The sequence below is a fragment of the Rhododendron vialii genome, chromosome 6a (genome assembly GCF_030253575.1).
Source record: "Rhododendron vialii isolate Sample 1 chromosome 6a, ASM3025357v1".
NCBI lineage: Eukaryota > Viridiplantae > Streptophyta > Magnoliopsida > Ericales > Ericaceae > Rhododendron > Rhododendron vialii.
In genome coordinates, this window is record NC_080562.1 from 39,261,409 (window position 1) to 39,289,321 (window position 27,913).

General features: G+C 38.3%; 1 protein-coding gene and 1 pseudogene across 1 annotated transcript in view; both read right to left on the reverse strand.

Annotated features, from left to right (window-relative positions):
- LOC131330911 (peptidyl-prolyl cis-trans isomerase CYP37, chloroplastic-like) overlaps nucleotides 1-1,769 on the reverse strand; it is a 40,465-nt gene extending 38,696 nt beyond the window's left edge. Inside the window, exon 1 of the mRNA XM_058364669.1 lies at nucleotides 1,735-1,769. The gene's annotated coding sequence lies outside the window, so the exon portion shown is untranslated. The remainder of the gene's footprint in view (nucleotides 1-1,734) is intronic.
- Nucleotides 1-21,046, reverse strand: part of LOC131330913 ((-)-germacrene D synthase-like) — a 43,312-nt pseudogene extending 22,266 nt beyond the window's left edge.
- Nucleotides 21,047-27,913: the final 6,867 nt, after the last annotated feature.

Here is a 27,913-nt window from a genome sequence, read left to right on the forward strand (position 1 = left end):
ATTTGACAGCGAAATATATTTTTTGTCACTGAAAGCATTAAAATGGTGACGAAATTATTTTTCGTCACCAAAGTTAAGCATTTGGTGACGAAAAAAATATTTCGTTACTAAATTGCTCACATTTGGCGACGAAATATATTTTTTGTCACCAAATGATTATCTTTGGCGACGAAAAATAATTTTGTCACCTTTTTTAAGCTTTCGGCGACGAAAAATGTATTTTATCGCCAAATGTGTACCTTTAGTGACGAAAATATTTTTTTCGTCACTAAACAAGCATAATCGGTGACGAAATTATTTCGTCACGAAAGTTATCAAAATAGTGACGAATTTATTTTTTCGTCACCAAATATACTCATTTAGTGACAAAATTAAATTTCGTCGCCACTTTTTCGTCACTAATTTTCATTTTTCTTGTAGTGAAAGGCGATTTACATCAACTGAAAGCAAAACTTCTATCTCAGGCAGAATACAACCTGAATGAAAAACATAAGATCTACCGAGACAAAAAGAAGCAAGGCAGTAACAAATCCATATTCATCAACTAAAAAATAGACCAAACCCAACCCATTTATTAATTGGATAAGAATGAGTCCAAACCCAGCTAACCCAATATTAGTTGGGTCTTAATTGGGCATCAATTGGATCAACTTAAATAACCCAATGGGTCATTAAAGCAACCCACCAAAATTCCCGTCTCTTTACCATGTTTCACTGGGAATGAAGGTTGCACAAAGGCTCAGTAAGCTGCAGAAAAAGGGAGGAAGCCTCGATGTATAATGGTCTTTTGCAATTGGGACACCGAGGAGAATGGCCTACTCTCTCTCTCTCTCTCTCTCTCTCTCTCTCTCTCTCGTTTATTCAATCATTCTGTGCTAAATTACACGCTTCCAAAAATGTTTTGGACAGTCCGGATTAAAAATCAATTGTTAATTATTTTGACCAGTCAAAATTGAAAATACATCTCATCCATTGATTATGCGAATGGACTGGTGAAATTGCGCTCCACCGTGAATAAGTTTCTCTCGTGGTAGTCCCACATATGGTTTGGATTAAAAAGTTAAGTGACTTATTTTTTTTGTCCTTATTCAAATTTTTTTTGCATTTTTTTGTTTTGTATCAAACTTTTGTGACTGATTCGTTTTGACTAGAGGAATTGGAAAAGTAAAAAAATTTGATCGAAACTTATAATTTTTAAATAATGACAAAAATAAGTCAATAAGACAAAAAAATAGATTCTTGTCTTTTTGAAAAAATATGAGTTTTGATCATAATTTTTTACTTTTCTGATTTTTCTTGAGGAGACGAATTACTAAATCACAAAAGTTTGACGCAAAATTATGAAATACGACAAAAATTTGAAAAAAGACAAAAAAAAAGTTACTGTTTGGTCTGGAAATACCTTAGTTATTTTAAAATTTAATATATATCTAATTGAGCTAATGGGCGAGTCGGGTTCAATTTTAAATAAATGGGTCGGGTCGGGTGTGGATCATTGCCCTCGAAACTAATAGGTTCTAAATGGGTTAATGGCCCATTAAAAACCCAACCCACTTACAACTTACTCAATTTAATCTAAACCCGCTCATATGACACCCCTACTTATCATCACTTTGAATTCAGCTTGTTGGGTTCCCATTTAACATACCACCCCAATATCATCGTCTTCTAAATGTCATGGAAATTGCATCTACTTGTCATCCAAAGGAGCTAAATCTCTTCCTTCCAAAGTACCTTCCCATCTATCAGTGAATCATACAACTCTGAACCCTTTTCCCTCAAATCTGCTAGAATGCTAGCCATGATACAATCCTTGTCATCTACTGCAATCTGAAGATCAGAAAAGATACATCCGGATATCAGTACATACCTACATATGTTAAAGTATATATTGAAAGAGGGAGAACAAGAAAATTCAGGATATTACAGCCGAAAGGAGAAGAAACCGCGGCCTTGACGACAACGCTGGTTGTCTCCACAGTTAAAACCTCACTGTTCACAAACCCCTTCTTTGTTTAGTCCCTCAGATTTACAGTCCCTATAAATTGTTGAACCGAATCTCTCCCTATTCTCTCCAAATCAGCACATGGTTTCAGTGGATCCATCATAGCGAATTTCTTGGCTCAGTTCCAGAGCATAAAGAACTCGAGCGATCACCTCGTCGTTGCTGGTATCATGGTGAATTTTTAATGACAGAAAAATAATCCAGATAGATTATTTACCCAAAAAGGCCTTTATTCCTATCGCTGGCAAGCTTGAGACCTTCCCTTAATGCCCAGACTTCTGCCAAGGTACTAGAAGAGGCCGACAAGAGTTCACGGTGGAAACCAATCACCCAAAGGCCCCTATCATCAAGAATGAGTCTGTTTTTGCATTCAAGTTAAAGGAACCGCCTGTGTTGAGCTTGAGCTCACCCACAGGTGGCAACACCCAACCCTCTATGGAACTGATTTCTGTCCTTATAAGGGAATTACCCATGAACGAAAACCACTCTACAAGTCTACAGCTTTAGAAATGACTTTCTTAACTCTAATATGAAGAGGGATAGGAGTATAGGACTCTCATTAGGCTTTTTAAAAAATGTGATTGTTACGATGGCGCCAGATAGCCCAGCAAACGGTAGGGAAAAGGGAAGCCCACGGGACATTGAGAAGGCGATGATAAAGGCTTGAGTAATTAGTCCTCAACAAGTCTGGGGTGTTAAGAATGATGGAGGAGGCGCGAGAAGACGGAACGGAGATACAATCCCACACTTCGTGAGCAAAAGGACAATCACTGGTGTGCTGATGAGAATGCTCAGGATAAACGGCTTAGAAGAACTCTCTTGAAAAATGTGGTGGCAGCTATTGTGTACTACCTTTGGATGAAACGGAATCAGAGAGTATTTCAACAAAAAGTTTCTGATAAAGTGCAGCTCACTCAGAAGATAGTAAATTTCATTAGGGCGTTTTTGTGTTCTAAGAAAGGTGTAAAGCAATCTCAGGAAAATAAAAACTTGTGTGCCAATTGGGGGCTGCCCAGTAGCATTTTTTCTTGAGCACTATGTTTCGTTTCGGTTGTCAAAAGTGTCTTTGATTCTTTGTAATTCTTTGTTACTGTAGCCCATTGGCTCTTGCCCCTGAGAGTTTTGTAAATCTTGTTTGAGCTTCAATAGAAAAGTACTTATAAAAAAAAAATAAAAAAAAGGGACAATCACGTAAGACATGACTAACGGTTTCCTCCATATCACAGCCGTACGGACAGAAAGGATCCGTAGCAATGTTACGGTGACACAGGAAAACTTTGGTTGGAAATTTTTGTTAGAACATGTGTGAACATTAAATCTCACATCGGATAAATAGAAAAATGGTTGGACTTTAATATACAATTGAATGACTTACCACTTACTAGGCTTAGCCTTTTAAATCGATATGTATGTTAAGCTCAAGTGATATGGTGAACTATTTGCCGTTACTCCCGATGGGTCGATGCATTGGACAAATTCCCAACAAGTGATAGTATTGGATAGCTCATTATCGATGGAGTTGACTCGTCGGAGAGCATGGTGCTGTTGAATGAGCACATTGGCTCTCAATGGAGTTCTCGTCGGGAAGCATAGTGCCGGCTCTCAATGGAATTCTCGTCGGGGAGCATAGTGCCGGTGACTAGGCACGTTGGCTACCAATTGAGTGTGGTGGATGACTGCGAATCAATGAAGTGGGTGCAGAATAAGCCCAGTTCAGGAGATAGGAGTGAGTAATAGATCAGAATCAAGGCAGAGTTTGGATGCAGAGAGAGATTAAGGCCCAATGGACGGTTCACACATGAGGGGGAGATTTGTTAGAATATGTTTCAACATTAAGTCCCACATCAGATAAATAAAAAATGGTTGAACTTTAATATATAAGGTTTAGCCTTTTAAGTAGATATAGGTCATTTAATATATATTGAGCTCAAGTAATGTGGTGAACTCTTTGCCGTTACTCCAATACAAATTGGGCCTTGAGCATGCAGTGGCGGGTCGGTGCATCGGACAAACTTCCAACAATTTTCTCATGGAGAAGAAGACAGAAGAAGTGGCGAACCCTAGGGTGAGCTTCTTTTTTCCAGACCCAACTCCAATTCTCAAAAGGAGGAGTAGGGATTTTAGGTGTGGGCTGATTCTTTTTATTATTTGCTTCTACTGCCCCCAAAAATTCCAACAGATCTAAGGTGGTGCTCTTTGCAGTATAGGGTAAGATTGCCTGCTGACTCCTTCGACAAATCTCAAGTGCGGTGGAGCTGTGATTTGGAACTCGGTTTAGTGGGATGTTTTTTGTTTTGGTTGATGGCTGTCATGGGCACTCAGAGGCGGAGCAAGAATTTTTAATGAGTGGGGTCGAGAATTTGAATTATTTGACATCCATTTTTTCTATTTGTTAGTTGAAAGAAACAATTTGATCAACAAGTTAATCAAAAAGTAGATAGATAATAATAAATTAATAACAAAATGTAGTTTCGATTTACAATTGACCTCTTTAGAAACGATGCATGATAGCCTCGTTTGTAATGCTTTCAAAAATATCTTTCTTTATGTACACAACCAAAATATTATACATTCATTGATCACATATTCGATTTTAAAGCCTAATTTTTTATAATTTTCATAGTGGAAAATGCTCTCTCTACTGTGTGACAGTAAAATTAAGAAGTCTATAAATCAAGAAATATGCTATATCTCTTTGGGTCTCAACCATCTTCTATGCAAGAGGCCAAAGAGAGAAGACAATGAAGAAGAGAAAGAGGTTCTTCCGTTTTGACCTCCCACGGATCCTCCAGGGAGATTTTGGTGTAGACAGTTTGAAACGAATGAAACCCTTTTTGTTCTTTTTTGAGAAATGACTGAAATCCCTCTAATTAGATCTTTGGGGATTTTTATGGGAACGGATTCTATTTTGACCACCTTTTTTTCTCAAGTACAAGATCCTTATATGGGCTAGGAAAATGAATTTTAAATTGAGGTCAAATAAGTAAAAATGGGGCGAAAACTATAACTATCCCTATGGAATTTTTGAAGTCAGTGGGGTTAGTTGCATGTAGTTGTCTCAAAAGGCCTCTGCCTTGGTGAGCAGTTGTTATATATGGCTCATGACAGGAGAGGCCGGATTTTTAATATGCATTGGATTGAGACATTTTGATGCAGTAGCCAAAGAGGAAGAGTTCCATCTTAACCAAGGCCTAGTTGTACTAATCGGCATTTTCGTAATATAATTGACCATGGATTTAGGCAACGGGCCCACCTGGGTTCAATCCGAAACCGCCAAACGGTTAGAATGCATGGCTTTGGCCATGTGCCGCGAGTTTTTTAGCCTTCCGAGGCCGTTTAGGCCTCCCAATGGGCCTTCGTTCCGTTTTTTGTCATTCTTGCACTCTTATAATTTTCCGTAGGAATTTCTGTTTCAGCCCATTCTTTTTTCCTCAGTCTTGTTTTTTCCTCTAATTTATGGGTCTGTAATAATTTCGGTATTGTTTTTTATGTTTTCTAGGGTTAGGGTTGCTACCTATATATTCGGTTTTACGCCTTAGGGCTGGGCAGTTGATTATTGATAAAGAAAAGAGTCAGAGAGAGTTTCTCTAAACTATTGAGTTTATGATTGTCCTAGTCGCTTTGATCATCAGTTTTCTTATTTGCTTCCCTGCATCACATTTGGTTGCTTGTTTTTTGGTTGGTAACTTGTCAATCTGGGTTTTTATATCTCTTTGTGGGGTCAAGTGTAACATATCACATATGATTGTCGAAGCAAAAGGTGCCAAAATAGTTGAAATGTAGTCTCATCGTTGTGACGCTTTGTGCGCTCGTCATTTTAATTGTTGTACCTTTTCTTGATTAATAAAAATTTCTTTTGCTAATAAAAAATTAATTAGATTTTTTTATTGCTATTAGAAAAAAAGAGTGCACTCATGATGCAGCTAGGCCAAAGATCTCATAGAAAAATGATATTCAAATATATATAATTTTATTGAAACGTACAGACATGTTATTTAGAAAGAAAATTCGAATACCAATAATATATATTTGAACACCCTTTTTTATGCACAAATAAATGGCTAAACAAGTGTCTAAAAAGTCTGAGTGCTTTTCTGAACAAATATACTCGGTGGGGACCACATAACAGCGAAAGACAACTATATTGCTGGATGGAAATAATACGTTGCATACGATTATTATAAAGGATCCCTAAGAGTATCCACAGTGGAATAAGCAAAAGTGAATAATCAAAATATGCCATATCAGATTTTGATTATTCATTATAGAGGTTGCTAAAGTTAATAATGTCAAATTCCACACTGGTTATTTATTGTCCATAATCAAAACTAAGCTAGCGGTCCTTCCCTCCAAATTATTCATGCCTATTTCATCCCTAAAAATTTCCCGCTGCTCCCTCCCATCCAATTCTTTCCCGCTGTTTCGTCCCCTTGTTTTCCCCTCCATTCACACCTACTACCCTTGTTAACTATTTTGTCTTCGCTCATCTTTCAATGGAAATAGAGAATCAAATTATGGATTCACAATCTTCAACTCAAATGGAATTAGAAAATCAAAGGAAAACAAAGGAAAATGAAAGCAACGGTGAGTTGGATTCTTGTTGATAAAGAGGGACGACCTTCAATTTGTGGTAGAAAGAGAAAGCAACGGTGAGAATATTGAAGAGGAAAGCAGAGAACCCAGAGGAAAGAGGAGAGAGAAGGCGCATTGGACGTGCACCAAGTTTTTTCAGCCGACCAATTATGACGAGCGTGTTGCCCAAGTAGGAGGCCTCCGGGTTGTAGTAACTTGTGTAGGGTGGGGTCCACTTAATTTAGTTATTGACAAAATATTGCCAGTTTTGATTATTGACGAGAGACAAAATTTGATGAGTTGTTAAGATGTTGTTAGATTTGGTTATTCCAATGTGAGTACTTTTTTTTATTAAACATTGTTAAGTTTAACAAGTTTTTCTTTTGTTTATTCTACTGTGGATGCTCTAACCTAGCTATAAGAAGAGCACTAACATGCATTGTATTGATTGATGGAAATAATACATTGTATACAATAAATACAGAAGATCCCTAACCTCGCTTTTAAGAAGAACAAAAACATGCATTGTATTGATTGATGGAAATAATACATTGCATACGATAAATACAGAGGATCCATAACCTCGCTTTAAGAAGAACAAAAACATGCATTGTATTGATTGATGGAAATAATACATTGCATACAATAAATACAGAGGATCACGGCTTAACCTAGCTTTAAGAAGAACAAAAACATGCATTCCGCTGAATGCATGCATGTTTCATCAAAGACAAGGCCATAGTTTTGAAGGCTCTTTTATTTCTTTAAGCAATGGAAAGCATACATAAGATTACTTCATCTTTTGACTCAATCTTTGCATGTTTCATCAAAGACAAGGCCATAGTTTTGAAGACTCTTTTATTTATTGAAGCAATGGAAAGCATACATAAGATTACTTCATCTTTGGACTCAATCTTTGCATGTTTCATTAAAGACAAGGCCATAGTTTTGAAGACTCTTTTATTTCTTCAAGCAACGGAAAGCATACATAAGATTACTTGATCTTTGGACTCAATCTTTGCGAAAGAGATTTCAAGTTGGCACAGAATCAACGAGTACTAAGGTCACAAATCCCTTGAGCTTGGTTTCAGAACGGGTGTAATTATCTCCACCCTTGTATAAAACATAAATAATTCGTGCAAGGTTGAGAGGTAGCTGGAGGAGAGGCATCGGGACGGGGGTTGGATGGAGGCACTCTGAGTTCATGTCCTTCCATGCATTTGTAACTCGTTTATGGAATTCAATGATAGCCTCTTCTTCTGTTGCACCGAATTGTTTTATGTAGCATTCAATTGAGGAGGCTAGGTGACCTCTTTCTTGCTCATGCTATAATTGCACCACCACAAATGTCAGAATGGAAAAGTGGTAGTAGTAATTTGTTACATTTTTGTGTCATTAATTGACAGCATTTAACATGCATGGTTGTAATCTCAAATCTCAAGGCATGATCAGGTGTCATCAAAATTCATTAGGCAAGCACTTGTGTATATTTGGATACCAAGGATCGAATGTCATAGATTCACAACTTATTTCCAGAAGGTTACAATGTAATACCCCATGTTTGGGGTAGTAATCATGAGTAATGTGATACCACATCCTATAATGGAAGTTTATATGTGTGATCTTGGACATATAATCAATCATGTAAGATACTAACTGCTAGTGCCTCGTATTTAAGCATTTTGGGCCATGTGACTTGTAGATCAAAATCAAGATACTAAGCAAGTGGTGGATAATAATATTAGTTCCTTGGACTTGTATATCTTATCTAGTGGCCAGCCATGTCATCCATGAGCCTGCAAACCACTGATGAAGCATGAACAATCAAAGGATAACTAGACACCCAATCAAAGGCCTCTTTGGTTGCCAACTCTCCCATTCCAATTAAGGACATGGTTGAAACAGATTGGTAGCCACAACTCAATAGTGCAATTGCCATATGCTCGTCCATACTTGGAACATAGCCCTCGTGATACCATTTGGCTTCGGTCAAGTATGCTCCAACCAAATCTTTCAACTGGAATTTTGAGGACGATGAGTTAGTATTGGGCAGAATTTCAATATTACTACTAATAAAAAATAAGTTAGTTCAAGACGAACTTCGGATTTTGTGTATTCGACTCCATATGATCTTCCTCCCTGGGCCATTTCATCATCAATAATGTTGTAAGTATCCAAAATCTGTTGATAAACAATTTTCATATAGTTCGGAAGTTGATCCAAGGCACTGATCCCTTCCCACCTGAAAATCAAATAAGGTACGGGAAATGACTAAGGGGTACTATATGAGTCATGTTATGTGTACCGACAGATTTGTAGGGAAACCATACCGGCCGTCTCCGACCACCGGACGGCCGATCCGAGCCGTCCAAAATTTTTTTTAAAAATAACCGAGGGGCCCTCGTGGGAATCAACGGCATCTGATGTGTGCATGGTGCTTGATCTAAACACCTTTTTTTCATGTATATGTATACATATACATATACATGAAAAAAGGGTGTTTAGATCATGTACATATACATGAAAAAATGGTGTTTAGATCAAGCACCATGCATATACATGTACATGAAAAAATGGTGTTTAGATTAAGCACCATGCACACATTGGATGCCGTTGATTCTTGCGAGGGCCCCTCGGTTTTTTTTTTAAATTTTTTTGGACGGCTTGGATCAGCCGTCCGGTGGCTGGAGACAGCCCGGCGCGGCCGGTCGGTACGGTTTCCTTACAAATGGTCGGTACGTATATCATTAACGGTACTATATATAGCGATAGGCACTACAAGAAAAATGAAAATTAGTGACGAAAAAGTGGCGATGAAATTTAATTTTATCACTAAATGAGTATATTTGGCGACGAAAAAATAAATTCGTCATTATTTTGATAACTTTCGTGACGAAATAATTTCGTCACCAATTGTGCCTGTTTAGCGACGAAAAAAATATTTTCGTCACTAAAGGTACCCATTTGGCGATAAAATACATTTTTCGTTGCCGAAAGCTTAAAAAATGTGACAAAATTATTTTTTGTCGCCAAAGATAATCATTTGGTGACAAAAAATATATTTCGTTGCCAAATGTGAGCAATTTAATAACGAAATATTTTTTTTCATCACCAAATGCTTAACTTTGGTGACGAAAAATAATTTCGTCACTATTTTAACGCTTTCAGCGACAAAAAATATATTTCGTTGTCAAATGTGTACCTTTCGTGACGAAATTTATGAATTGCGCTTTGTCACAAAATGTATTTCGGACGTAACTCTTTACTAAAATCTCCGATTTAGATAATTCAAATTGGGTTTGAACAATAACTCAATTGCCTACAACTTTCATGTTTTTCAAAATTGCTAATTTTAATGTTTAAAGGTCCAAAATTATATTCGAAATATATTTTCATGTTAAACATATGTGTTATATATTAGATATTTCAAATATTTACTGAAAAGTGTGTGTAGTACAGTTGGTTGGAGCTTGCGCGAAAAACTCAAGGGACTCGGGTTCGAAACCCAGCACGAGCAAGAAAGATGGATTTCTTTTCCCATATGAAAACATCTTTCGCAACGAAAAATTTCGTCACCAATTTCTTATATTAGTGACAAAAAATTTCGTCACCAATGTGACCCATCGGTGACAAATTTTTTCGTCGTCAAAAAGCACAATAAGTGAAGAAAAAAATTTCGTCACCAATTATTCACTTTTTGGTGACGAAATATTTTGTCATCAAAAGGCACTATAGGTGACGAAAAATAGATTTCGTCACCAGGTAGGAATCCTCGACAACCTTTAGTCGACAAATTTTTTTTCGTCACCTATATTATTTGTGACGAAAAACATGCAATTTGTGACGATTTTCATTCGTCACCCAATTGAATTTTTCTTGTAGTGAGGTATGGGAATCAAATTTAGATAACTTTAGCTTCTACTTTTAGATTCTGAAATTAATATATACTCTAGCATAAGTCGAAAACATATATGCTAGTAGCTATATTTGCGTGAGATTATGATCGATTAAAAAGTTGCGACTGAAGAGCTTGTAAAACTCAGCTCTATCTCAGAAAATTCACAAGTTTTTTTCGGGTTCAATGTTCTTTTTGAAAATGATCCATTTTATGAATTTCCTTATGAAGATGAACCGACAATGTAGTATTTTGTTTAAAAGCCAAAAAGAAGAGTTTTTAGAGAGGCTTATTATATATATAAACAAGTTGTACTATACTACCTTGTAATTTCCCTTAACTCCCTCTCGTACAATTTCTGTAATAAGTTGAAATCCAATTTCGCAAAATCCAATAGAACTTTATCGTGGGAATCATCTTTTTGGTAGAAGGAAATGTAAAGCCTTGACTCAAGCCTTTTCAAGCCCTTGTGAATGGGCTAAGATAGAGCATGAACTACTTGTGCTGCAATTGGATTGTTGCTCAAGTTTGGCAGTGCAGAATTGAGGTGAGTGGTGGTAAATTTCATTGCTTCATCTAGTATATCTTCTTGATGTACGCTCAGAAATGTAGTTTCGTACAAACTCAATAATCCTGTCACGCCCCAAAATGAGAAGTGACCGGCCATGAACTACAAAACCAAAGCTCATAGAACATGCAGCCTAAAAATAAATTTTAGAAAAACTCTCAAGCCTCCAAACAGACAATCTTTTTTTTTTATTCAGAACATTCCCAACCAATAAATTCCACAAAAAGAATGGGCTATAAACATCTCATAAACCAATAATATCCAGTGATCTAACAGTAATAACAGAATCCAGACGTCTGACAAAATATTTCAATGCGGAAGCGATGAAAAAAAAATACTAAGCTAGGATGAGACACCCTAAAGAGGTCAACAACGGAATCCCCGAGATATCGCCAGTGTCCTTGCCTAATTCCCAAACTTGCCTAAAAAAGAAGTTGGAATAAATCCGTCAGCTGACGAGTTCAGTGAGTAGTAAAGCATGTATAATAATACAATTCTAAAACATGGCTAAAAATAGATTATCACGATAATGTATTTTGGCAAACGAAGGTGTGCATTAAACCAACAAATTTGGCCATAAATTATTTACCAATAAATCTCAATGGTGATCACAAACCAATCTCCAACAATAATGGGGAACCACAATCAACATCGATAGAACCAAATGCCAGTGAATAAATGTCTCATAATTGGATCCAATATGGTATCTTAGAGTCACCACGAGTAGGCAGCCCGTGGAACTTTTCCAGAAGAATGACCCGGTAAAAAAAAGCCGTTGAGCATTAGAGTCACCGGCCTAACCCGGTCTCTTCTCTAAAGGCCAGAGTCACCTGCACACAAAGGATTAATTTCCCTGGACTTTCCAAAATATGTTCCCAACAATATCCACAAAGTTCTCACCAAAAAGATTTATTCGAACAATAAAAGATTTCACCAAATATTTTCCCGCATGCCGATTTAATAAATTAACCAAATAAACAATTACGGGTTTCCAATTTCAATCATAAAATCTTCTAAACAATAATTTAAGGGACACGGGGAAGTTTGAAATTACGTAACATGCTTAACCACTCATCTGTATCCAAAAGTAATGCAAGTCAAATATGCAAAATGAGACTATCCTGTACAAAAATAGAGCATACGAGTAACTAACAGAAACAAAGAACACTACTGCTATAAAATTTCCCAAACCTAAACATTCCTTAAGTTTCCTAAGCCAATAGTAGCCACCAAAAAAAATCCACCTACAAACCCCTTCCAGATAAATCACCTTTGATCACTAATAAATTAGGTAACTATATCAGTCCAAACCAATTATCGACCAACTTCGAAATCCTTTTTTTTTTTTTTTCCAAATCACCACCTCTTCACACAAATCCTCACGCACAACCACGCACACAAATCATCTCCAAACTCCATGGTCCAATAGAAGGATGCGAAGAAATAATTCTCGCAGAGAACTTTGCCCAAAACTCGAACAAAACCCATTTATCCCTTCATTAACTCCACTAATCTACTCCACCAATAAACCCCAGTTTTTATTTTATTTTATTTCCATGACTGTGCATCTGTGCCGTCCAATGGAAAAGAAAGAAACAAATTAAGAACTAAGCATTACCTCAGAAGGTGCGGCTCTTTCCTATTCTTTTTTTTTTTCCTCCCTTCGTTTTCCTCAAAGCGATATGTTCAATATAACAGAAACCCTACTCAGCTTATAGATATATCCTTAAGGTAGTACCCACTAATCACAAACACCCACAATTATAGCCATTCAGGTTAAACAAAATATCTAAAATTCTAACTGAGGTAAAAACTAAATTACTATGGTTAATTAAGCTCATACCCCTGTAGTTATAATAACGGCAATTGTACCCATTGTGTACACAAAAATAATTAATCGGGACCCAACCATAACACCCAATTAAATAATGGCCAAAATATTAATAAATTAAATAAAATTCTAGGCCGTAACAAATCCTCTCACATCACCAATCAACGAATCCTTAAATGTCCCTTCATTGTCTTTAAATTTGTTGAATACATCTACGTAAACCATTCAGGAACATGATCAATTGGAAAACAATATGTTAGAAATATGAATTGTAACAAAATTATTAGCAATTGTAACAAAATCAGTAGTTGCGGCTTCATAAACTTTGATGAAAGTAGTCATAAAGGCAATTATTTTTTTCCAAACTAAAGTGGACAATAGAACAGTATACCCTTGCCCCTCAATCTATTTTAGTGGATGTTATAACAGATTATTATGTCCTATACGATTATTATGTGCTATGCGACTCTCAGTATTTAGTTGTCATCGAAAAGAGCTTTAATAAAATCTTCCTTTTTGCCGAGGAAAAAAAAATCATTATGCAAACAGATTATGTAACAAATAATAATATGTTTTCCCATTTAATTTGATCGTCATGTATATGCTCGTTTTTTTGTCGTTCTTGTGACCTACTTTTTGATACACCTTTCTGGATATAAAGAGTAATTATGTCAATGAACAGAGACAAAGGCCCCGCAAAAAAGTCTGTTTCCTTAATTAATGATAATGAAATTTATTTGTTTCTCTTCTTGTTTCTTATTATCAAAACTGAGGCTAGGTTGAGTTCTAGCGATAACACACGAAAATAGTATATATATGCATTCTCTAAAGCTCTCTCGTTTCTTTCTTCTTCTTTTTTCCTATCATTCTCAATTTCATTGTTTATTTTTAATAACAATGTAATCTCCCGTTACCGATTAAAAAATAAAACACTTTGCTTAACCATACAAGAGACAAAGGTTACGTACCACAAGAGATAGAATATCCTTGCTGTCTAAGTAATCGAAATGAAAGAGCAGTCTTGTAAAGATTCTTGTTATTGGTGACATTTTTGTGACCACTTTGATGATATGTTTCATATATTTGATGTAACCCTTGATCAATCTCTGTTTCGAAATGATAGGCCACGCCTAGTCGCTAGATTGCATCAATAAGATCTAGCTGTTGTGAATATTTGCCCTGTGCTTCCACTAGCTGCTTTCTCACATTTTCTTTAAGCTGTTGATGATTTTGCTTCATGTTGATATCTACTTCCTGTCAAAAAAACAAAACAAATATAACCATGTTTTAACATTATTACGTGGACTAGAACAGTAGAACTGTAGGTTTAACAGTTGTGTGTAATTGCACTCAAATGCAGTGAGATTGTCGGTGGGCTGGAATTGTATTGATTAGACATCTGACACGAGAAATGTTTACTTATTTTCATTACTTCTTTTATTTTTGCAAATTAAATTTTTTTTATTACCTCAAGAAAGTACATTAATTCAGATCTAGGATTGGTGTAATCAGAACCGAAATTAAAACGAAAACTACATGACCTAGAATACTTGCTTTTCCAAGCTGGGTTTTAATATTGAACGAGATCAAAACTATTTTCGTAACTGAGCAAGCCTATCGTACACGAATTTTAATCTAGTTGAGCTTGACTAGCGATGTCTTCCTTATATATTACTCGTCTGCCATGTTAGGCTTTTCTAGTTTTGTTAATTTTGATAGGGTAGTGATTTTCCCTTTTTTATAGCCACGCTCTCATTTTTTGTCTTTTTTGTGATATGAGTTTACAATATTGTCATTTCAAGCGTGAAAGAGTGAGCCTTTACAACAGCTATTTGGCCATTGAAAGGGAGAATATAGTCCTGTGTGATTTTCATTTAAATCTGATCGAAAAAAGATATTTGGTTAAAGAAAAATAATACAAATAATTTTACCATGTCAACAGAAGTGTAAGCAAAGAAATGATCTCCCCAAACACTAGAATGAAAAACTGATTGAGGGCGACGTTGTGTGACCTGATCAACGGGTGCCTTACTTGAGGTTAATGAAGCAGTTGGGATAGAATCGAATTCCATTTTTCTGTGTTTGGTGGCTGTGAAATGGGAAGGAATAAGAGGAACGTCCAAGTAGTGAACGGTGAGTCATCAAAGCAACCATCCCCTAAAACCATAATCCAGGTTAGTCCTGTTGGGAATGGTTGGCTACTCCGGAGTGCGGTGGCGGTGATGCATAGAGTTGTTTCCATGACAACTTTGAAGGCAAGTTTTGGTCTGGAGACGGATAAAGTTGTCCAGTTCAGAGTGAGGGGGGAAGATACGTGTTAATAACTTTCCAAAGTCAAGAGTGTGTGGCCCGTGATTTGTTAATCTGCAACCCTCCTCCGTTGGTTCGTGGGTCTCCTGTCTTCTCCCTGAGTCCTGCACAGTGAACACACGACTAAGACCTGGCCGGAGTTGTCCGGCAAGGCCCTCCGGCGAGAGGATCAGAATATGCCAAGAATCAAGTGAGAAGTTAGGGTTTTGAGGTTGTGTAAAGTGTGTACCTTCCAAAGTAATCATCCTTCAGCATTTATAGAGTCTCCCCAACTTGCTCTTCAAGTATCATCACGTGCCTTACACGAGCCAGATGACATCACTGTGACCTTACGGAATAGATCTGATAACCGTTTTAGCGTGAGCTGGCACCTTCCATATGCACTAATCATTATCTTCTAGCGTAACCGTTTTTGTCACGTGAATGGCCACGTGACTCAGTGGGTGGCCGAGCCCCGTAACTTACCGAGCCCCGCTCCTGGCCGAGCCTGACGAGTGATAAGTACAAAAACCATGCTAACATATGTTCTCTACTGACGGTGGCCGATCCGGAACAACACGTGTCGCCCGAAGTTCCAAACAAACATTCTCGCCATGGATGAGTCTCGGCCAGTAGCCGAACCCCAATCCAGGTACGGCAGCGATGTTAGGCTACGAGCGGTTGCGTTTGGTCCGCTACAAAGAGATAAGGGACGCTCTCATTAACAGTCCGTGGATGGAAAGGTGGTTTGAGATGGTGAAACCGTGGAGTGGTGAACAAGCGAGTCACGAAAGGTTTGTGTGGCTGGGATGTCAAGGGATGCCGCTCAATGCTTGGAATACCACAACTTTTCAAACGATTGGTCATATCTGGGGTCACTTCATCTCGGTGGATGAGGAAACGTTGAGGGACTCATCTTTTGCTCTCGGAAAAATCTTGATAGCAACGGAGGAAGTTCAGAAGATAGAACAGTGGGTCCAATTAGAGGTGCAAGGAGTGAAATTTGATGTCCTGGTGAAAGAGATTTCCTCATGTACTAATCCAGAAGAAGCTGCTATCCCAAGTTTAATGGGTCATGGAGTTACTAATCCAGAGGCAAAAACCCAGTTGAAAGACTGCACTGGCTATGCTGCAAAAGGGATGGAGGAAGAAGATGATAACCTGGCAATACTTGGAGCTGGCCCAACCAATGGGAAAGATGGGGTAGGTGAGGTTGCAGAGGACTCTGGCTCTGCTACAGCGCATGGGAGAGAGAAAGAAGACGTTGGGGTTGGGGGCCCGAAGCATACGGTTGCAGAGGAGCATAATGTGTAACAAAGGGGTAATGCAGGGGAATTCAGAGGAGTTTGAATCCTTGGTAAAGGACTCCGTGGACCAGTGCAAAGGCTCAGATTCAGAAGTGGGCTTTTTGGCCCACTTAGAGTCTACTCACAAAGCCCATGAGAAACCCCTTGTGTCTTCTAAACCAACTGATGGGCCGGTGCTGAGAATAGACAACGAGTTGGGCTGGGCACAGGAGAGGATATCTGAAGACCGGCCTAGACCTATTGCTTCCCAGTTAGTGGAGAGCTCTCCATTAACGGAGTCCCAAAGGAAAGTTCGACAAATCAGCTAGGGGTGCATTCTTCTCAAATCCCTTCAATCAATCTCATGGTGGACCTCAACAACACTGAATGCAGGAAACGAAGAAGGAGACAAATGTCAAACTTAATGCTCATTCGGGAAGAGTTGGATCGGGAACCCAGCTCGGAGGATATTTCCAACTCATCTCCTGAGGATCTAAGCCAAGTCAACCCCAGAATTATCAAAGAGGTCAAAGATACTATGGCAGTCGGAGGTGAGTTGGGTCTTAATTTTTTACCAGGTGACGATGAAACTTTAAGGAGAATGATTCAATTAGAAATTCTGGAATACTGTCTCATGAAGGAGATAGAAGGGGGTAATTAGTCTCTGTGACTAATTTTGTGGGGTTATTGTGAAGGGTTTTACTTTCTAATGTAGAGTTTAACTTGGAACATTAGAGGATTGGGGAGTAGTCTAAAAAAACGTTTTGTGTCAAAACTCATCAAGAAAAGGAAACCGGACATGATATTTATTCAAGAGACTAAACTGGAATTGGTAGAGAGATTTACTATGCAGAAACTCTGGGGCGGTGCCAATTTGGATTTTGTCTGTTCCAATTCTGTGGGTGCGTATGGGGGTTTGCTTATTATTTGGAATAAAGATTTTTTTACAGCTTCTAGTATTGTTATTCAGCCATCTTACATTTTACTGAAGGGTCTGTTATTCAATGAGTTTCCCTGTACATTGGGTAATGTTTACACCCCTAACGAAGCATCTGCCAGAAGAGTGCTTTGGGAGGAGTTGTTGGAGATTAAGTCAGAGTCCCTTGTTCCGTGGTGTTTGGGTGGCGATTTCAATGAAATAAAAGTAACAACTGAGAGGGTGGGGTGTGTAAGACTTGAAAGAGGCATGAAGGACTTCATAGAATTCTGCAATAACATGGAGTTGGTGGACCTTCCCATGCTGGGTAGGAAATATACTGGGACTAATTATCAGAATCATGCCATCCATAGCAGGCTGGACAGGTTCTTGATCTCTCATCAATGGCTTGAAAAGTATAATGTCTCACAATGGGGCCTTCCTCGACCAATTTCTGACCATTGCCCAGTGACAATTATGGATGATAGCAGAGATTGGGGCCCCAAACCTTTCAAGTTTATGGATATTTGGCTTTCTAACCCTAAGTGCATGAGGATAGCCAAAGAGACGTGGAATGAGGTTCAGGTGGCGGGGTGGGCAGGCTTTGGCATTGTCCAGAGATTGAAGGCTATCAAAGAGAGATTGAAGATTTGGAACAAAGAAGAATTTAGGGATGTTAATCAGGCTTTACTGGATAATGAAGTTCAACTTCACCGGTTGGATGTTCTAGCTGAGGATAGGCCACTTGACCCAGAGGAGAAGGCATTAAGGTGCAAAACCAAAGCAGAATACTGAGGATCTATAAGCTGACAGAATCATTGTGGAGACAGAAATCACGGGTTAATTGGCTGAAATTAGGTGACAAGAACACCAGCTTTTTTCAGATCACAGCGAATAACAGGTTTAAGAGAAACATGGTGGGCTCAATCAAAGTAAATGGGAGGGTAGTGGAGGATCCTAAGGAAATCAAGGACGCTGCGGTGGCCTACTTTCGCAGTAACTTCGCTGAGGAAAAAGCGGCTAGACCAACGTTGGGGGCACATTTCCCAAGACACTTGGATGAAGATGTAAAACTACATCTGGAAAGGCAATTTGAAGAAGGAGAGATTAAGGCTGCGCTGGAAGGATGCAGCAGTTTAAAGGCTCCAGGACCAGATGGTTTTAACTTTTCATTTATCAAGAAAGGGTGGGATTTCATGAAGGCTCTTCTTCTCCAATTCTTTTCAGATTTTCACTCAAATGGAAAGCTTTTGAAAGGTATTAACTCTACTTTTGTTGCGTTGATTCCTGAGGTTGACTGCCCTTCTTCTTTTAAAGAATTTAGGCCTATTAGCATGGTGGGGTGCATCTATAAAATTCTTTCTAAAGTCCTTGCTAATAGGCTTAAAGAACATCTTAATTCTGTTATTGGTGAGTCTCAAGCAGCTTTTGTAAGGGGCAAACAAATTCTAGATGGTGTTCTTATTGCAAATGAAGTCATCCACAGTTGGAAACACTCCACTCAAGGGGGGTTAATTCTTAAATTGGATTTTGAGAAAGCATATGACTGTGTAAACTGGGGTTTCTTGCTGGATATGCTTAAGAAGGTGGGCTTTGGGGAAAGGTGGTGCGGGTGGATTAGGGAATGCTGCTCCTCAGTTTTTATGTCTGTCTTGATCAATGGGTCAGCCACTCAAGAGTTCCAAACTTAGAAAGGACTGAGACAGGGGGACCCCTGATCTCCTTTTCTTTTCAACATTGTAGTTGAAGCACTCAACATTATGCTGGAAAGAGCCCGAGTGAAAAATATCATTAAAGGGGTTAAGTTGGGAACTAATGGAGTGACTATTTCTCATCTTCAGTTCGCGGATGATACAATCTTGTTCTGCAACAATAATATGGAGGAGATGACAAATATTAAGAGGATTCTTAGGTGCTTTCAGTTGATGTCTGGCCTGAAAATAAATTACTCTCAGAGCTCCCTCTGTGGTGTAAAGGTTCAACTTGAGGATATAACAGCCCTTGCTCGGGTGATGGGGTGTAGAGTAGAATTTTTGCCCATTAAATACCTTGGACTACCTCTAGGAGCTAATCCAAGGAGGATCAAAATGTGGGAGTCCGTTATTGAAAGAACTCGGAAGAGATTAAGCATTTGGCGAACAAGAACCATATCTACAAGGGGTAGATTAACTCTTGTCAATTCTAACTCAAGCACCTTGCCAATTTACTACATGTCCCTTTTCAAAATGCCATCAACAGTGGTGAGGATCCTAGAGAAACTACAAAGACAATTTTTTTGGGGAGATACACCGGACAAGAAGAAGATGCACCTAGTTAGCTGGGAGGGGATTACCAGGAGGAAGGAAAATTGTGGCCTAGGAGTCAAGAGGTTGGTACAACAGAACTTGGCTCTTCTGACTAAATGGTGGTGGCGATTTGGAAATGAGAAGGATTCACTCTGGGTTAAGGTTATTCAAGGGAAATATAATTTGGACCAGCAATGTTGGCTACCGTACATAAAAAACTATGGTTCTACCTCTAATATTTGGAAGGACATTTGTTCAGTGGGCAATAATGATTCGAGCCTTGGTTTCTCTATTCGGGAGGGATTCAAAGTGCAAGTAAATTCAGGTCGAGACACGCTATTTTGGGAGCATTCATGGCTGGGTCATACAGCTATTAAAGATGACTTCCCCAGATTGTACTTGCGATCTACTCAAAAAGATGCGGTCCTGAGCAGTGTTTTTGTAGGAGGGGATGACGGTGACTGGGACTTGCAATTTAGGGGAAGAATGCGTGTGCGGGAGAGTCTAGAACTGGAGCAACTGAAGCAAAGATTGCATGGAGTGGTTCTAGACCCATCTAAATCTGATTCACTATTGTGGATATGGACAGCAAACAAGATATTTTCTGTAAATTTAGTGTATAGAGAATGGGAAATTCAGACTCAATCTCGTAATATTGTTTTAGGTTCACTGTGGAAGAACCTAAGCCCCCCGAAGGTGGAAATTTTTTCGTGGATGGCCATTCAAGGAAGAGTTGCAACAAGGTCAGTGCTTCTAAATAGGAATTTGATTTCGGAGACTCAATTGGCTCTGTGCCCCTTTTGTAGCGAGCAAGTGGAGGCTACTCAACACTTGCTCTTACACTGTCGGTTTTCATGGGAAATTTGGTCAAATATTCTGGACTGGTGGAGAATCCAATGGGCATGCCCATCTTCATTAGCTGAACTAGCATCTTGGTGGTTTGAGATTAGGTTTCGGAACTTGGAGAAATGTATCTGGGAGGTGTGTTTCTCTACAACCCTTTGGTCTATCTGGATAGGGAGGAATGGATATTTTCAACAATACATCACCTCAGGCTTTGGAAGTGGCAGATTTAATCAAAACAAGAGTAGCTATGTGGATGAAAGCTAAGTTTGATATCAAGATTTACACAGTGAAGGACTTCAAAGGGTATCTTGATGGGATACGAAAAGTGAAGTTGTAATGCAATCTTTAGGTGTTTCTTTGTATCCAACTTTGGTTGGATAGTTTTTTCTTGTTGTACTTTCTCCTCAATGTACCCCTTTGAGTTTATATAAAATGTTTCTTTTGCCGAGAAAAAAAAGAAGGAATAAGAGATCGAGGAATGAACCAGAAAATGGGAATTGGAAGGAATAAGAGAAGGGGTATGAACCAAAAAGAACAGTCTCTAATCCTTTCCACCCTCTGGATGTAGAATAAAGAGCAACAATGCTTGCTATTTATAGACCGGCCACCTGAATCTGTTGGGAATGCAAACTCTCACGAGGCATTCTTGCAAAATACAACTCTGCAGCCAACGATGCACGTGATTTAATTCTAAATTCAGAGTTACACCACCAACCCTTTTTCCGGACTTGGAAATTCTGTACTGCACAGCCTGTACTGCAGCCGATCTGGCCGTCCATTTCGTTACAAACGGTTCAAATTTAATTCAACTTCCTAGTGATCAGAACCATCTAGTGCTCATCCATTGCCGAAATGAATAACCGGATCGGCCGCATTACACCCTTGTTGGGCAGCTCGCCCTGGCCTACAGAATTCCCGAGTCCCCTTTTTTTTTGCTCGACAATTCCCGAGTCCCCTTTATCCATCCTTTTTTTTTTCTCTTCCAGCTTTAAAGGTTTAAAGGAGAGAATTGAAGTCCCGTTCCATTTTCTCAAATAAGTAATTAAAAAATAAGGACCTAACCACAAGACCAAAGCTCGTAGAACATGCAGCCTAAAAAGAAATTTTATAAAAACTCCCAAGCAAAGATCCACCAAACAGTCAACCTTTTTTTTTTTTTTTTTTTTATAAAGAACAACACTAACAAATTAAGTTCCTCAAAAAAAGTATGGGGCACAAACATCCCATGAACCAAATAAAATCCAGTGATCCAACAGTAATAAAAGAATCCATATGTCTGATTAAATGTTTCAAATGCGGAAGCGATTAATAAAATAAAAATATGATGACACCCTAAGGAGGTCAAACTAAAAGAAGTCCTCGAGATGCCGCCAGAGTCCTCCTAACTGCCCAAATTGCCTGAAAAAGAAGTTGGAATAAATCCGTCAGCTGATGAGCTCAGTGAGCAGAAAAGCATGTATATTAGAATAAAGTTCTGAAACAGGGATCAAAATAATTTACCATGTCAATATAAACGATTCATTCGATAAATTTTAATGGTGTTCTCAATCTAATCTCCAACAACAATGGGGAACCACAACCAAAACCAATAGTACCAAATGCCAATGAATAAATGTCTCATAATTGGATCCAATATCGAATCTTAGAGTCACCACGAGTAGGCAGCCCGTGGAACTTTTCCCAAAGAACGATCCGGTCAATAACAACCGATGAGCATTAGGGTCACCGACCTAATCCGGTTTCTTCCCTAATGGCCAAAGTCACCCGCACACAGATGATTAATTTCCCTGGACTCCCAAAATATGTTCCCATCAATATCCACAAAGTTCTCACCAAAAGATTATTCGATCAACAAATGGTTTCACCAATCCGCATGCCAATTTCAAGAACCAAATCAAACAAATATATGTTCCCAATTTCAATCATTAATTTTCTAAAACAATAATTTAAGAGATACAGGGAAGTTCACAAATACGTAACATGCTTAACCACTCACCTGGGTCCAAAAGTAATGTAACTCGAATCACAACAAACGATGCTAACCTGAACAAAATAATCATATACAAAATTATCATTAACTGTATCACCTTATCGACAACAATAAGGAACTACCTAGAAATAATACTTTCCTAACCTAGTACTAAAGCCCAACACTTCTGCCCATAGACCAATATTACTCCAAGACAAACCCTCATAATACAACTAGATTCTATATACTCCCTAAGCAAAACAAGGCAAAACACCTATCCCCACTACAGCAAATCATCACCCTCGTACACACCGAACAAATTAAACCACCTCAAAACTCCATTGTCCATTAGCATTAAAAAGAAACGAACAAAACCCATATGTTTTTCCTTTATTAACTCCACCGATCTTTACACCACCAAAAAAAATCCAAGTTGTTTTCTAGCTAAAACCCCTAAACTACTGTAACGTGGAAGAGGAAGAGAAGGAAAAGAGAACAAGAAGGAAAATGAACAAACCACTTCAGCAATCTTCCACCACGCAAAACCTTGACTGCGGCTCTTTCTCTTTCTCTCTCTCTCTCTGAACGTTATGCTCTGCCCAAATAAAACCCTACACCGTGAAAATATCTCTTAACTTTGTAAAACTACCCACTACTTCCTATATTATAACTAATTAGAATAAGATAGAACGTAACACAATTTGTAAAATTACCATCCGGTACCACTAGTTTACCCAAAATCAATTTCATACCCCAAATAGTATAATCGTGTCAACAATATCCATAGCACGCACAAATTAATTAGTTGGGACCCAATCATAACGCTAATTAATAACGGCTATATAACTATTTAAATAAATAAATAAAAACCTAGGCCGTAACATCCTTCCCTCCTTAAAATAAATTTCGTCCTCGAAATTGCATACTAAGCTCAATTATACAAATGCGGGTACTTTTTGCGCATCTTCTCATCAAGCTCCCAAGTGGCTTCCTCAACCGCATGATTGTGCCACAGAACTTTGACCAGTAGAATCGTTTTGTTGCGAAGGACCTTCTCCTTCATATCCAGAATATTACGGGTTGCTAATCATAGGTTAAATCATTGCGAACATGCAGTGGCTCATTATCAATAACTTGGGACAGACTATGCACATATCTCTTCAATAAGTGCATATGATACACACCTTAAAAGAATGTGTATTGAAAATTTTCCCTTCTTTGAGTAGTACTTTTACTCCGTAGAGTAGTCTTTTTGATACCATAAATTACTTAGCCCACTTCTTTGAGCAGCCACTTCTTCCATTTCTTTGAGCGTTTGACTTCATAGAGTACTCTTTTTCGTTTTTAGGAAGCTATCATACATTAATTGGCCACTCTTTGAGCAGTTTTACTTTATAGAGTAGTGTTTTTGATATCATACATTAATTAGCCACTCTTTGAGCAGTTATCTTTAAAAAAATTATTGCGCACGTCTCCTTTTTGACGCTTTCGGAGTGTTGAAAAATGTATTTTATTGCCAAATTGATATCTCTGGTGACAAAATTTATAAAGAGATTGCACTTCGTCACTGAATGTATTTCTAGCATAACTCTTTGCTCAGAATTCCTATTGAGATAAATAAAATTGGGTTTGAACAATAACACAAACCGCTACAACTCTCATGTTTATCAAAATCGCTAATTTTAATATTTAAAGGTTCAAAATATATTTTTATGTTAAACGTACGTATATATTAAATATTCCAATTATATACCAAAAAGTGTATTTGGACAAAATTTGCATGTAAATCTTAGAAAACTTGGGTTTGAAACCTCGTTGGAGCAAGAAATTGGATTTTTTTTGCCACATGAAAATATCTTTTGTGACGAAAAATTGTCACCGATTTCTTATATTGGCGACAAAAAATTTCGTCATCGATGAATCACCTTTGGCGACAAATTTTTTCGTTGCCAAAAAGAAAAATTGGTGGCTAAATTTGTTGTGTGAAAAAGTAAGCGAGGAAAAAAAATTTCACCAATTATTCACTTTTGCCGAGGAAATATTTCGTCATCATAAAACACTATATGTGATGAAAAACAAATTTCGTCATCAGGTGGGAATCCTTGACAACCTTTGGTCAACAAAAAAAATTCTGTCACTCATACTATTTGTGACGAAAAAACATTCAATCTGTGACGATCGATTTAATTTCATTGGTCTCCAAAGAGCAAATTTCTTGTAGTGCAATCAAAGCCTTCAAACTGACTTTATCCCAACCCCCATCTACGTAAACAATCCTAATTGGCATATAATTATGATTGTTCTTAGGCCATCCATAGTGGTATAATCAAAAGCCAATTATTTTTAAAGTTAATAATGTTGGTGTAAAAAATGGCTAGCAATAGTATAATCAAACTTAACAACATCCTTAGAAATAATCAAATTTTGAATTTTGGATAACCAAAACTAGCAACATTTTTCAATAATCAAAAATTGTGGACACGTGTTAATTAGTTCCAAAATTTGTATAAGTTAATTAGTTCCAAAATTTGTATATACGCGTGTTTCAACTGGTATTTTCTTATTCTCTTCTTCGCCTGCTCTATATCTTTTTCACTTCACCCACAAACTATTTCTCTTTCTTTCCCTCCAAAAGTGAAACTCATATCTTTCGATTATTTACAATTTAACCCATCATCGCCGGATTAATGTTTTTCACTATTCTTTCGCATTTCTATTGTCCCCCAAAAAAAGAAAAACAAAAATAAAAATTCATAGTAGGAGAGAAGAAAGTCACTGATTTCCCCCCAAAACTAAAACGTAAATGGAGGAAATTAAGTGAATGGCGAGACACAGAAGGGGAGAGAAGAGAGAGTGAAATTGTAATTGACCCCTTATTTTGATTATGGACTAGAAGTGACCATTGTAAAAATCAACATTGTTAATCTTAGATGGGATTCGAAAAGATTTAGTTAAAACTAGAGTAGCTATGTGGATGAAGGCGAAGTTCAATATCAAGATCTACACAGTGAGGGATTTCAAATGGTACCTGGATGGGATTCGAAAAATGAAGATGTAGATTGGATAAAAGAGGTGTTTTATCCAACTCTGGTTGGATATTTTCTATGCGTATAGCTCTTTGTAATTTTTGCTTTATCCTCGATGTACCCCTTCGAGATTAATAAAAGTTCCTTTTGCCGAGCAAAAAAAAAAAAAAGTTAAGCTTAACAACCTCTTAAGTGAATAATCAAAAGCTGATGTGTCAACTTTTGGTTATTCTTTTTTTATTATACCACTGTGAATGGCCTTAGACTAATTTTTTTTCCTCGTTTTGGGTCATGATAGCATATGATTGTTCTAAGGCTTATATTCTTTTTGCCATTTAGTGATCATATTGGTCCACACTCTTCATCCTTGTTGACCTCATTGGGATGTTTGCCGAAGGTTGTGACGCCGTCTTATCCTTGTTTACTTTAGTCTTTGTAATGGTTATTTCAAAAATTAATAAAATTTCTTTTGTTGTTTGGAAAAATAAAATAAAATTAGCCAATACTTCTTCTTGTAGCTGTTTTAACAAATCGTGTTTACTAAACGACAAAGGATTCAAATGCAGCAATTAATAAGATCAACCAAAATGGACTCCATTAAGCTTCCACAAGAATTCCTTCTTCAGGGACTGCACCAAAATTAAGCAATCAAGTGAAGATAGAATCTTCAGAAAATTAACTGGTTTTGAAGACCACCCCAGTGCATTTTTTTTATCCGCAAAGGATGAATTTTATTAAAAACGGGAAAAGAGGAAGGGGATCCAACAAACAGTTAGATAATACACCATAAGGGCAAAGTCCAAAATACCCAAAGGTCTACCAGGGTCCACAATAGAAAATACAATAAGCTCAACCCAAACCCAAATTAAACAAAGACAGCCCAAACACTCAAGACCCGGCCCAAGCCCGGACCGGTCCACAAACAACCACCGTCGTACAAACCATCGGAGCCCAGCCTCGATGTTAAGCTGAGCCGACCTCTCCAGATGTAGAGACCGGCGGCAGGAGCCAGCCTACGAAAGTGAAAGCCGACGCAGTCAGGGCCTGAGGGCAAACCACCACCACCATCTGCCATAACTCCGAATAATCCCTTTCAACAACACGATCTTCAACAACAGCAACATCAAACCAGAAGAGACGAACTGTCGGCCTCTCGCCTGAATGAGAGCTTAGAAAGGCTGCCGGCCGGAATTCAGCACACAAAGACGACCAAGATCAACCCATCCATGGGACCGCAACCACCTTGCCACCACCGGAGAGAAATCGAACTGATCAGACCGCCATCTTCGCCAATCGTTTTTTGAAAAAACCTGCAAATTAAAATAGAGATTAAGAAAAACTAACTACACCTCCACCTCCACCACACCACCGCCCGTCGCTTCCACCCGGACAAACCAGATTAAACACCAACACACCGCCGCCCATGACCACCAAACATCTAAAACATCCAACGCTGCTAGGTCTCCAGAGATAGCCAAGGAAACCTCCGGTAGGTGACGGAGTGCACCACACACCACTGCCACGCCCTCCCCGCAAAAGAGGGCACAGACGGAAATAGGAAAAACGAAAGATGATCTCGATCAGGAAAGGAGAGGAAGCAGAGAGAGATAGCGGGAGATCGAAAGGAGGAAAAAGGAGCCTGGGGAGGAGGGAGGGAGGCGCCTCCACCGCCGCCGCCGAGGAAAGAAAACCCTAGCAGAGGAGGAAAGAAAACCCTAGCAGAGGAGATGTTTAGAGAGAGAGAGAGGTCTCCACCTCAGTGCATTCAAGCAAGCTTCTGCTTCAACCATGGCAGCAGAAGAAGCCATTACACTACTCGTCTCGAATTGAGCAACCTTGCAAATCGCAGGATCAAGATCAAGAGCAGCCTAAGCAATTCAAGCATGCAAACTGACGTTCTCCCAACCCCAGCAACCATTTAGCAACATAAACAAAAATTCTAAACATTTCCATGTGATTAATATCCTAATATTACCTATATATGTTCTTTACTAAGCAAATCTGCCAAAAACTTATTTTCTTGCCAAGGACAACTTATCTTTTGCACTAATCAAAAAAAAAGAAAAACTTATCTTTTGTACCAACCTAGACTAGTTTAGTTAGTCAGGACTCTTGTATCTCACTGGGAGATCAAGTGTACTATTCTTCCCACCTGTACGTAGGTATTCTTCTCTTAGATGGACATTTCCTTCGTTTCTTTGTTTCTACACTATAATGGACTTATTAATTGATAATCCTACTCTGTTCAAAATGATTGAAAATGAGGCTATTGAATACTCTAAGATGATGGGGGGTTTCTAGAGATTGCTCCTAAATCTATGTACTTCGGTGGCTCTTGGTTAATCGTTTTCAATGAAGATTATTTCTTGGAATATGAGAGGATTGGGTAGTAATTAATCTAAAAAAAAAAAAAAAGATTCCTATC